This window comes from Danio aesculapii, chromosome 16 (assembly GCF_903798145.1).
Source record: "Danio aesculapii chromosome 16, fDanAes4.1, whole genome shotgun sequence".
Taxonomy (NCBI): Eukaryota; Metazoa; Chordata; class Actinopteri; order Cypriniformes; family Danionidae; genus Danio; species Danio aesculapii.
Window position 1 is genome coordinate 29,664,230 of NC_079450.1, and position 8,421 is coordinate 29,672,650.

General features: G+C 31.3%; 1 long non-coding RNA gene across 2 annotated transcripts; it reads right to left on the bottom strand.

The window, feature by feature from the left end:
- Positions 1-669: 669 nt before the first annotated feature.
- Positions 670-5,273, bottom strand: LOC130243738 (uncharacterized). Of its 2 annotated transcripts, XR_008839162.1 has the most exons (5): positions 5,087-5,273; positions 4,390-4,454; positions 4,040-4,137; positions 3,856-3,948; positions 670-728 (listed from the first exon to the last, which is right to left on the bottom strand). It is a non-coding gene; the product is annotated as an uncharacterized LOC130243738 (long non-coding RNA). The 2 variants fall into 2 exon arrangements; XR_008839161.1 differs by lacking the exon at positions 5,087-5,273 and having other exon boundaries at positions 4,390-4,462.
- Positions 5,274-8,421: the final 3,148 nt, after the last annotated feature.

Genomic DNA, 8,421 nt, shown 5'->3' on the forward strand with positions numbered 1-8,421 from the left:
TCTTTTTAGGACTTTTTAGGATTTTTAGGACATATTAGTGCTGAAGTGGACATATGAAGTTGACTTATTTACTTGGTCAAAATCAAGGGATCGAGGATATGTCCATGTACACTGTAAAAATTAAAGGTTCCTGGAGGCACTTTTTGGGGGTTTTCACATTGCCACACCGGCGGAACCCTCTAAAGAACCTCTAGGCACCATTTTAAAAAAAGGGCAGTTCTTTGAGGAACTTCAAGGGTTCCTGGAGGAACCCTTTTATTAACACTGTAAAAATGAAGGGTTCATGGAGGCACTTTTTGGGGTTCTTCACATTGCCACGCTGGCGGAACCCTCTAAAGAACCTCTAGGCACCATATAAAAAGGAGCAGTTCTCTGAGGAACCCTCTTATTAAGAATGACCAGGAACCACCTTGAGTGCTTTGAAGCACCATTTTTTTAATGCTTGTTTTTCCTATCTCTCTTAATTTATGGTTTGTGCAAACATGTTTAATCACAAATTCAATAGACATCTATCTATCAATCTATACATGTTTATAGATTTTTTAAAAATACAATCGCATTTTTCATAAATAATTACTTTTATTAATCAATATACATCACAATTACATTCACATAATATGATTAATAATGTAATATACATTTAATGCAAATAATCAAATTTAAATAATGTCTAGCAATAACAGCCAGCAACATCTTCAGCTGTCCACTGCTTCACATTGGAGGTGTCCCTATTAAAGTAAATTAAAAAGTAGTTAACCTGAGAAGTTATGAAAACAAAGGAAATTCACAATATTCCCAGAGCCATTTTTTTTTACTTATCAAGACATATTCACAAAAGATATGCAGAACATTTCTGAATAACAAAAGTAAACATCAATAAAATTAGGAATTGTCTTAATTTATATAAAAGGATTTTTTTTCACTGCTTGCAGAGTGCCCATATACATCAATAAAGGCAAAATCCATAGAATGTAAACCTCTCAAATATCTGAGCACAATTAGAAATAAGACAACACAAAAGCTGTGTGAAACCACTCCCTCCTTAGTGCACCCCACATATTTTCCCACTCATTTACACAGATAATGCACTATAATTTTGAGTGTACTGCATATGCGACATTGTTATTTTATTCAGGTTGTAGTTATCAGCTTTTTTTTTAATTAACCATTAGTTGATTAAAAACACATTAAATAAAAAGAAAATTATATGAGTTAAAAATTTAAATAAATTATGCATGAAGGTCAAATATTGTTTTTGGACTAAATTTAAGCGGCCTTCAAAATACAGAAATTAATATTACAGGGCTCAACAATAAGTTTTTACAATAATACAATGTAAAAACATGTATATACAGTACTTAAGTGCATTGTACTATATTATTGATTTAACTTTAAGTACTGTGGTTAAGGTGCCTTAATATAAAGTTGGTCTTGTTTTTTAAAATATATAAATGAAAGTAAAGCAGTCTGTCAAGTTTACATTATTTTGCGAATTGTTTTCTACTTTAATGAAAATATATATTACAAACTCGATTAATGTAACCATTTTGAAGAAAATGCCATGTTTTACTGTAGTTTTTAGAGCTAGGGTGCAGCTATTTTGGAATGTCGCTGTGTCTGACGTCACGGGGTTGGTTCCGTTCCCTCAACTGAAGTGATATTGTGGAAATAATGGACTGAACATGAAGACTGAAAAGCCTAATTTAACAATGCATGAAGTTGTGGACATGCATCGCAGAGCTGGCACAAATACAAGGAACAGACTTGTGTCTAAAATCTAAACTTTTTTTATATGTTTACTATTTTTCTTTTTTTTTTTAAATACTGTTCATTTGATGTGCTTTGGTCTACTCTCTCACACTGGTACAGCGCTGCCTGGGATGGTGATTTACATTCAGACTAATGCAACGATTACAATAATCTTTCAACATTGAATATGAAGCACGACAAAAACTGTGAAGTGAAAAACGGCACCGATCTTAGTTTGGTTTGAACATGAAAAGAAGTGAGGGGCTATATAGTAAAAAGTGAAAGTTCCCGCCTCCATTACGTCAGGTACCAGATCTAGTTAAAGACATTGAGGGCAGTCAGGCATCGTAATACAGAGAGTGGACCAAAGCACATCAAACGATCGGTAATAAAAGAAAAATGTAAAAATGTATAAATGTATTTTTATGTTTCAGACGTACAGTTCAAGTCAGAATTATTAGCACCCTTGTTTATTTTTTTCCCCTAATTTCCAAATTTTAACACATTTCTAAACATAATAGTTTTAATAACTCATTTGTAATAACTGATTTATTTTATCTTTGCATGATGACAGTAAATAATATTTACTAGATATTTTTCATAACACTAGTATTCAGCTTAAAGTGATATTTAAAGGCTTAACCAGGTTAATTAGGTTAACTAGGCAGGTTAGGGTAATTAGGCAAGTTATTGTATAACGATGGTTTGTTCTGTAGACTATCAAAAAATATAACTTAAAAGGGCTAATAATTTTGACCTTAAAATGGCTTTAAAAAAATTTAAAACAGCTTTTATTCTAGCTGAAATAAAACAAATAAGACTTTCTCCAGAAGAAAAAATATTATCAGACATACTGTGAAAATTTCCTTCCTCTGCTAAACATAATTTGGGAAAAATTTAAAAAAAGAAAAAAAAAAATTCAAAGTGGGGCTAATAATTCTGACTTTAACTGTAAATGTAATGCTTGTATTTGCACCAGCTCTGTGATGCACATAAAAAACTTCATGCATTGTGTTAAATTAGGCTTTCCAGTCTCCGTGTTCAGTCCATTACTTCCACTGTATCTGTTCAGCTGAGGAAACGGAACCAACCTTGTGACATCAGACAGTGATATTCGAAAATAGCTGCACCCTAGCTCTAAAAATATAAACTATTGTAAAACATGCTCTTTTCTTCAATAATGGTTACATTAATCGAGTTTGTTTATTATATTTTCACTAAACTGGAAATCAATTTACAAATGAATGTAAACTTGACTGAGTGCTTCACTTCCACTTTAAAGGGACAGTTCACCCAAAAAATTTTATTCTGTCATCATTTACTCAACCTTCACTTGTTCCAATCCTGTTTAAGTTTCTTTCATCTGTTGAACTGAAAACAGAAAACCTATAACCGCAATCCATACTTTGTTATACTGGTTATAATTTATTTTTAACGGTTAAAAATGTTCAGCTTTAATCAAAATATAATGTGTTGCGCTCAACTAAAGAAAGAAAATCCAACAGGTTTGGAACATATTAGAGGTGGGTAAATGATGACAAAATTTTAATTTACTTTAAACCATGTTTATTTGTGAGGTGGTATTAACTAACTCACTACTCTGTAAAAAAACTATAATTTGGTGGACACTTTATAATTACTATTTTAATTGAACAACTATTAATTTTAAATGTATTACCCAAGCATTATGTTGCTTTATCTAATAATAAATATAATTTAATTAAATTCAAGTTCAACGCGGTTTTGTTTTAAACTAACATACTGTAGTCATTTTGTTTAAGCCAGGTTTCAGTAAGACATTAAGATTAGGATTATTAGTGCATTAAGATTGTTGTCTGTTCATTTACAATACGTGCTTTAGGTGCAAGTGGCCTGACGTTTAGAAGACCGAACTTCAAAAAAAAAAAAAAAAAGTATTTTCACTTATTTGCCATTTTTCTGGTTTGATTTTTAATAGATTTTTTTCTAGAACACATAGTAAATTTAATTCTTGATCTAATAATACGAGGAACAGACAGTTTCTATGGAGTTAGCCAGATATGCATTACTGTGATTAAAGTGGGACGAGCAAAAGTCTACATGGCTAAAATGTGGATTTTCACTCACTGGTCAAAGCATCCTGAAGATGTTTTCTAACAGGAATTCAGCTCCAGTACTGCTGTGGTGCAGCCCATCAGCATGGGCAAGCCTAGGACGATCCTAGAAAAGATTCCAATTGTTAATAAAGAGCAGATTTTGTTCTTCACACTATGTTAATAGCCATTCATTCAGAGCAAAAAGTCTGCTGAACCTTTCATGTCCACAGCAGTAAGTAGAAAGCTGTCCAGAAATGATGATCTGCATTGCAAGTGAAGTGCATCGGACCATTTCAATCTGGCCCACTGCTACCTGGATTTGATACAGCAAACTTTAAATTTCTAGTCTATATCTGTCACAATGATTTACACCTAATATGGATACATCAGAAACAAGCAAATGAGAAAATAAGTGAGTGATTTTAGACACTTAAATGGTTAAAAGTTAAATGTCATTAGTTCAGTGATACCCAGCTGGATAATGATTATCAAATAATATTGTTTGTTAAATGAAGTATTTTTACATTTATTTCCAATTCAGTTAGTTACTTAAAAAAATACTTACATTTGAGGTGACTCAAACGGCTGTTTGAGAGAATACTGAACAATTTCAGGGTTTATGTGGATGTTCTGAGAAGGAAAAAAGCAGGCGTTATGTACATTATTTGTGTGAATGAATAAAAGATGTATTGAAGTGCATAACTTAGACACAATTTGTCACACTGGTAACTGTTTAAGAAACGCAAATATTAACAAAAGCGTAATATTACTCACAAATATAAGGAAAGAATATTAGATAGCATCGCGGCTAGAAAATAATATAAGCAACCCTGCTCAAGACACTTGCTACACACTGTATATGTAAGGGAAGACAATAAATAAATAAATAAATATATTTGTGGAAAAAAGCCGTCTAATAAGTACGAATGTATCACGTTATCTGTTTAATTTGAAATTAACGGTCGCTTGCAATGGCTTTCATGGAAGCTTCGTGTTCAATGACAATAAAATATTTCGACATAAATCAATATTTTATATCAAATTATTTATATTTGTGTGAGGTACACGTAATTTGAGTGATTATGTACATCCAGCCGATTGTTATTATCGCAAAATAATAATTTTTACCCAATCTTATACAACAGCAATCGCTTCGCGAGACGTTCCTAAAACAGGTTACACGACATAATGATGCGTGTAAGTGTAGATATTTGTGTGCAAATCGTATCTAATTTGTATATTTGTTTTGCAAACTTACTCACCTTCCGTGTGTTAGAGATGACAGCCGTCATGAAATGGAGGAAAGGAGCCGTTACAAATCGATATTTGAAAACGCTCCTGCGACCTGCACCTGCGCGTGCACGATGATGCGCGTCCGCGTCATGTTTATATTATTTTGTTAGTTCCGGTTAATATATATATATATTTTTTTTTGGCAACACAATTAATTCCATATCATTAATCCAAGAAACAGATGAAAAAACATTTAATTCAGAAAAATAAAAATGTACAAAATACTGCATTCATTAGCAAGTTATCTTTGTTGGTTTATCAAAACAAAGTGGAGAAATACTTTTTATTAATAAACCAGAGCCCATAGCCTATATACTTAAGTTTAGTAATATCTTAAATATTTTTCATGAGTGGATTTTTGAAGAACTGTGTTATATAGTTCTATTTTTATAAAAATAACAACAACAACAACAACAACAATAATAATAATAATAGCTTAATATTTATTAATATTATTGTTAATATTATTATTGCAGCAGTTGTTGTTACTATTATTGTTTTAAATGACAGAAACATTTACAGAAAATTTAATTAGTCCCCTATAATAATTATCATTTTCATAATTCTACATGCCTGTGCATGTTTTTGTCTCTTTTTTTCCCTCTGTTGTGGCTCATTTGTATTTTATTCTCCAAAATTACTTTGACATTTTCAATTTTTTTCACAATTTCCCAGTCAGCCTACTAACTGCAATCAAGTTAACATTTCTAATCATTGATATTCTTGTGTTCACAGTGAGTGCCACACAAAAAAGAAAAACAAACACCAAATTTCATATCATTCTAAAAGCACAAATAACTAAGTAAATATTAAGTAAATAAACATCCATCTCATTTTCTGGTCTCCACAATTGTCTATTTAATTATGACACAAAAAAAATCTCTTGGTTCCTTTAAGTGCTAGCTTTTAGATGAGAGATCCACCAGGAACCATTATATAAGTTCATAGATCTTTCAGTAACTCTTTTTTGAAAATTGAGTTCCTCCAATAACTTTCAAAGTGCTTTGAGGTCTTAGTGTAAGGAAACAGTGATTCCAGAACCTCAGTATTGACAAAAAAGTGCTTGTAGGATCCCAGTTACTGCAAAAGGGTCCTGCAAGCACTGCAAAGACTGTCAGTGGTTCCTCAAGGAACCCCATTTTGAGAGAAAGAGCTTTGAGGCACTTAAAATACATTTTAAAGTTCCTTGAGTACTCAACAGAGTACTTGAAGCACCTTTACTTTTTACAGTGTAGCTTCATTCATTCACCTGATGAAGTGGAACACACTTTAAAATGTGGCGGGGATTCCCCTGAGGAAACAAGGAAAGGGAAAATAGCTGGAATCCAGCCACAGATTGAGTATAAGTGGAATTTTAGAGACAGAGCTGAGGATGGACCCCTTGATGTAAACAAGGGTCTTACATTGTATTACTTTTTTAAATTCAAACTTTAGTTACTGCTCTATTAAAATGTATCATAAATTTAAATAATGTTTAAAATAATCATAAAAAACGTCACTTTGAAAAAATTATGCTGTGCCAAACTCCCATCAAGAAAGTCACAAAACTCTCATTATAATTATTATGAATCTGTGATCTAAAAATACTTTGGATTACATTGTTGTATCAAAAATGTATTTGAAATACATTCAAGATGATAGATAACCCCAAATGAAAAATTTACTCATTGTTTACTCCTCATCAGGTGGTTGCAAACTTTTTGGATTTCTTTCTTCTGTTACACAAAAAAAAACTAAAAATATTTTGAAGAAACCTGAAAACCTGCAGTTATTGACTTCCATAGTAGGAAAAACAAATACTATGGAAGTCAATGGTTACAGGTTTTCAGCTTCCTTCAAAATATCTTCTTTTGCATTTAAAGAAGAAAAAACATACAATTTTGAAACAGGTAAAGGGTGAGTCAATGATGACAACATTTTTCTTTTCGGGTAAACTATCACTTAAAATATTAAGATCAACAATCAAAAACCAAAACGTAACCCATCATTTTTGCAATACATCTGAAATTAAAAGCATAAAAGTATTGTTCCTTCACTTGAGTTGATAATAAAATTTTCTGCAACAAATGCATTACCATAATAAAACAAATGTCAAGAAAAAAATAAGATCCAAAAAAGAGAGTTCACCAAAAAATGAACACATTTTTTAAATTGTTCGACAATTTTATAAGTTTATTTATGAGTTCAAAACCATAGGGTATATATTCTGTTACTGTAAACTTTATTGTGCTCTTTTGGGGTGATTTTTTTCTGCAGCGTACTAGATTTAAAACATGTATCATACCACACACTTAAGACAAACAAACAACATTAATAGTATTAAACAGTATTAAACCAATCAATATTAAACTTCACTAATTTCCACAGACAATGAAGTGTTTGTTGGCCTGTCCTACATGGTATTTCAGAATTTTCATAAAAATTTAATTTATTATCAATAATAGTACATAGGTTCTTATAACTTTCGACTAATTTAATCTGGTGGTTAACCATAGTACCTCTCTCTCTCTCTCTCTCTCTCTCTCTCTCCTCTCTCTCTCTCTCTCTCTCTCTCTCTCTCTCTATATATATATATATATATATATATATATATATATATATATATATATATATATATATATATATACAGTTGAAGTCAGAACTATTGGCACCCCTTTGAATTTTTATTTATTTATTTTTATATTTCCCAAATTATGTTTAGCAAGGAAATGTTCACAGTATGTCTGATAATATTTTTTCTTCTGGAGAAAGTCTTATTTGTTTTATTATGGCTAGATCGAAAGCAGTTTTTAATTTGTTAAAAACCATTTTATGGTCAAAATTATTAGCCCCTTTAAGCTATATTGTTTTTTCATAGTTTACAGAACAAACCATCGTTATACAATAACTTGCCTAATTACCCTAACCTGCCTAGTTAACCTAATTAACCTAGTTAAGCTTTTAAATGTCACTTTAAGCTGTACAGAAGTGTCTTGAAAAACATCGAATCAAATATTATTTACTGTCATCATGACAAAGATAAAATAAATCAGTTGATTTAATTCAGTTGAATTAATTAATCAGAAATGAGTTATTAAAACTAATATGTTTAGAAATGTGCTGAAAAAAATCTCTCCGTTAAACTGAAATCGGGGAAAAAAATAAACAGGAGGGCTAATAATTCAGGGGGGGCTAATATTTCTGACTTCAACTGTATATATTAAAGAGTTACCAAGCATCTAAGTATAGATCAGGTGAGATAACCAACTAGCAGTTTAAAAAGCATCCAAATCCCCCTCAGGGACATCATCAGGATGACACAGTA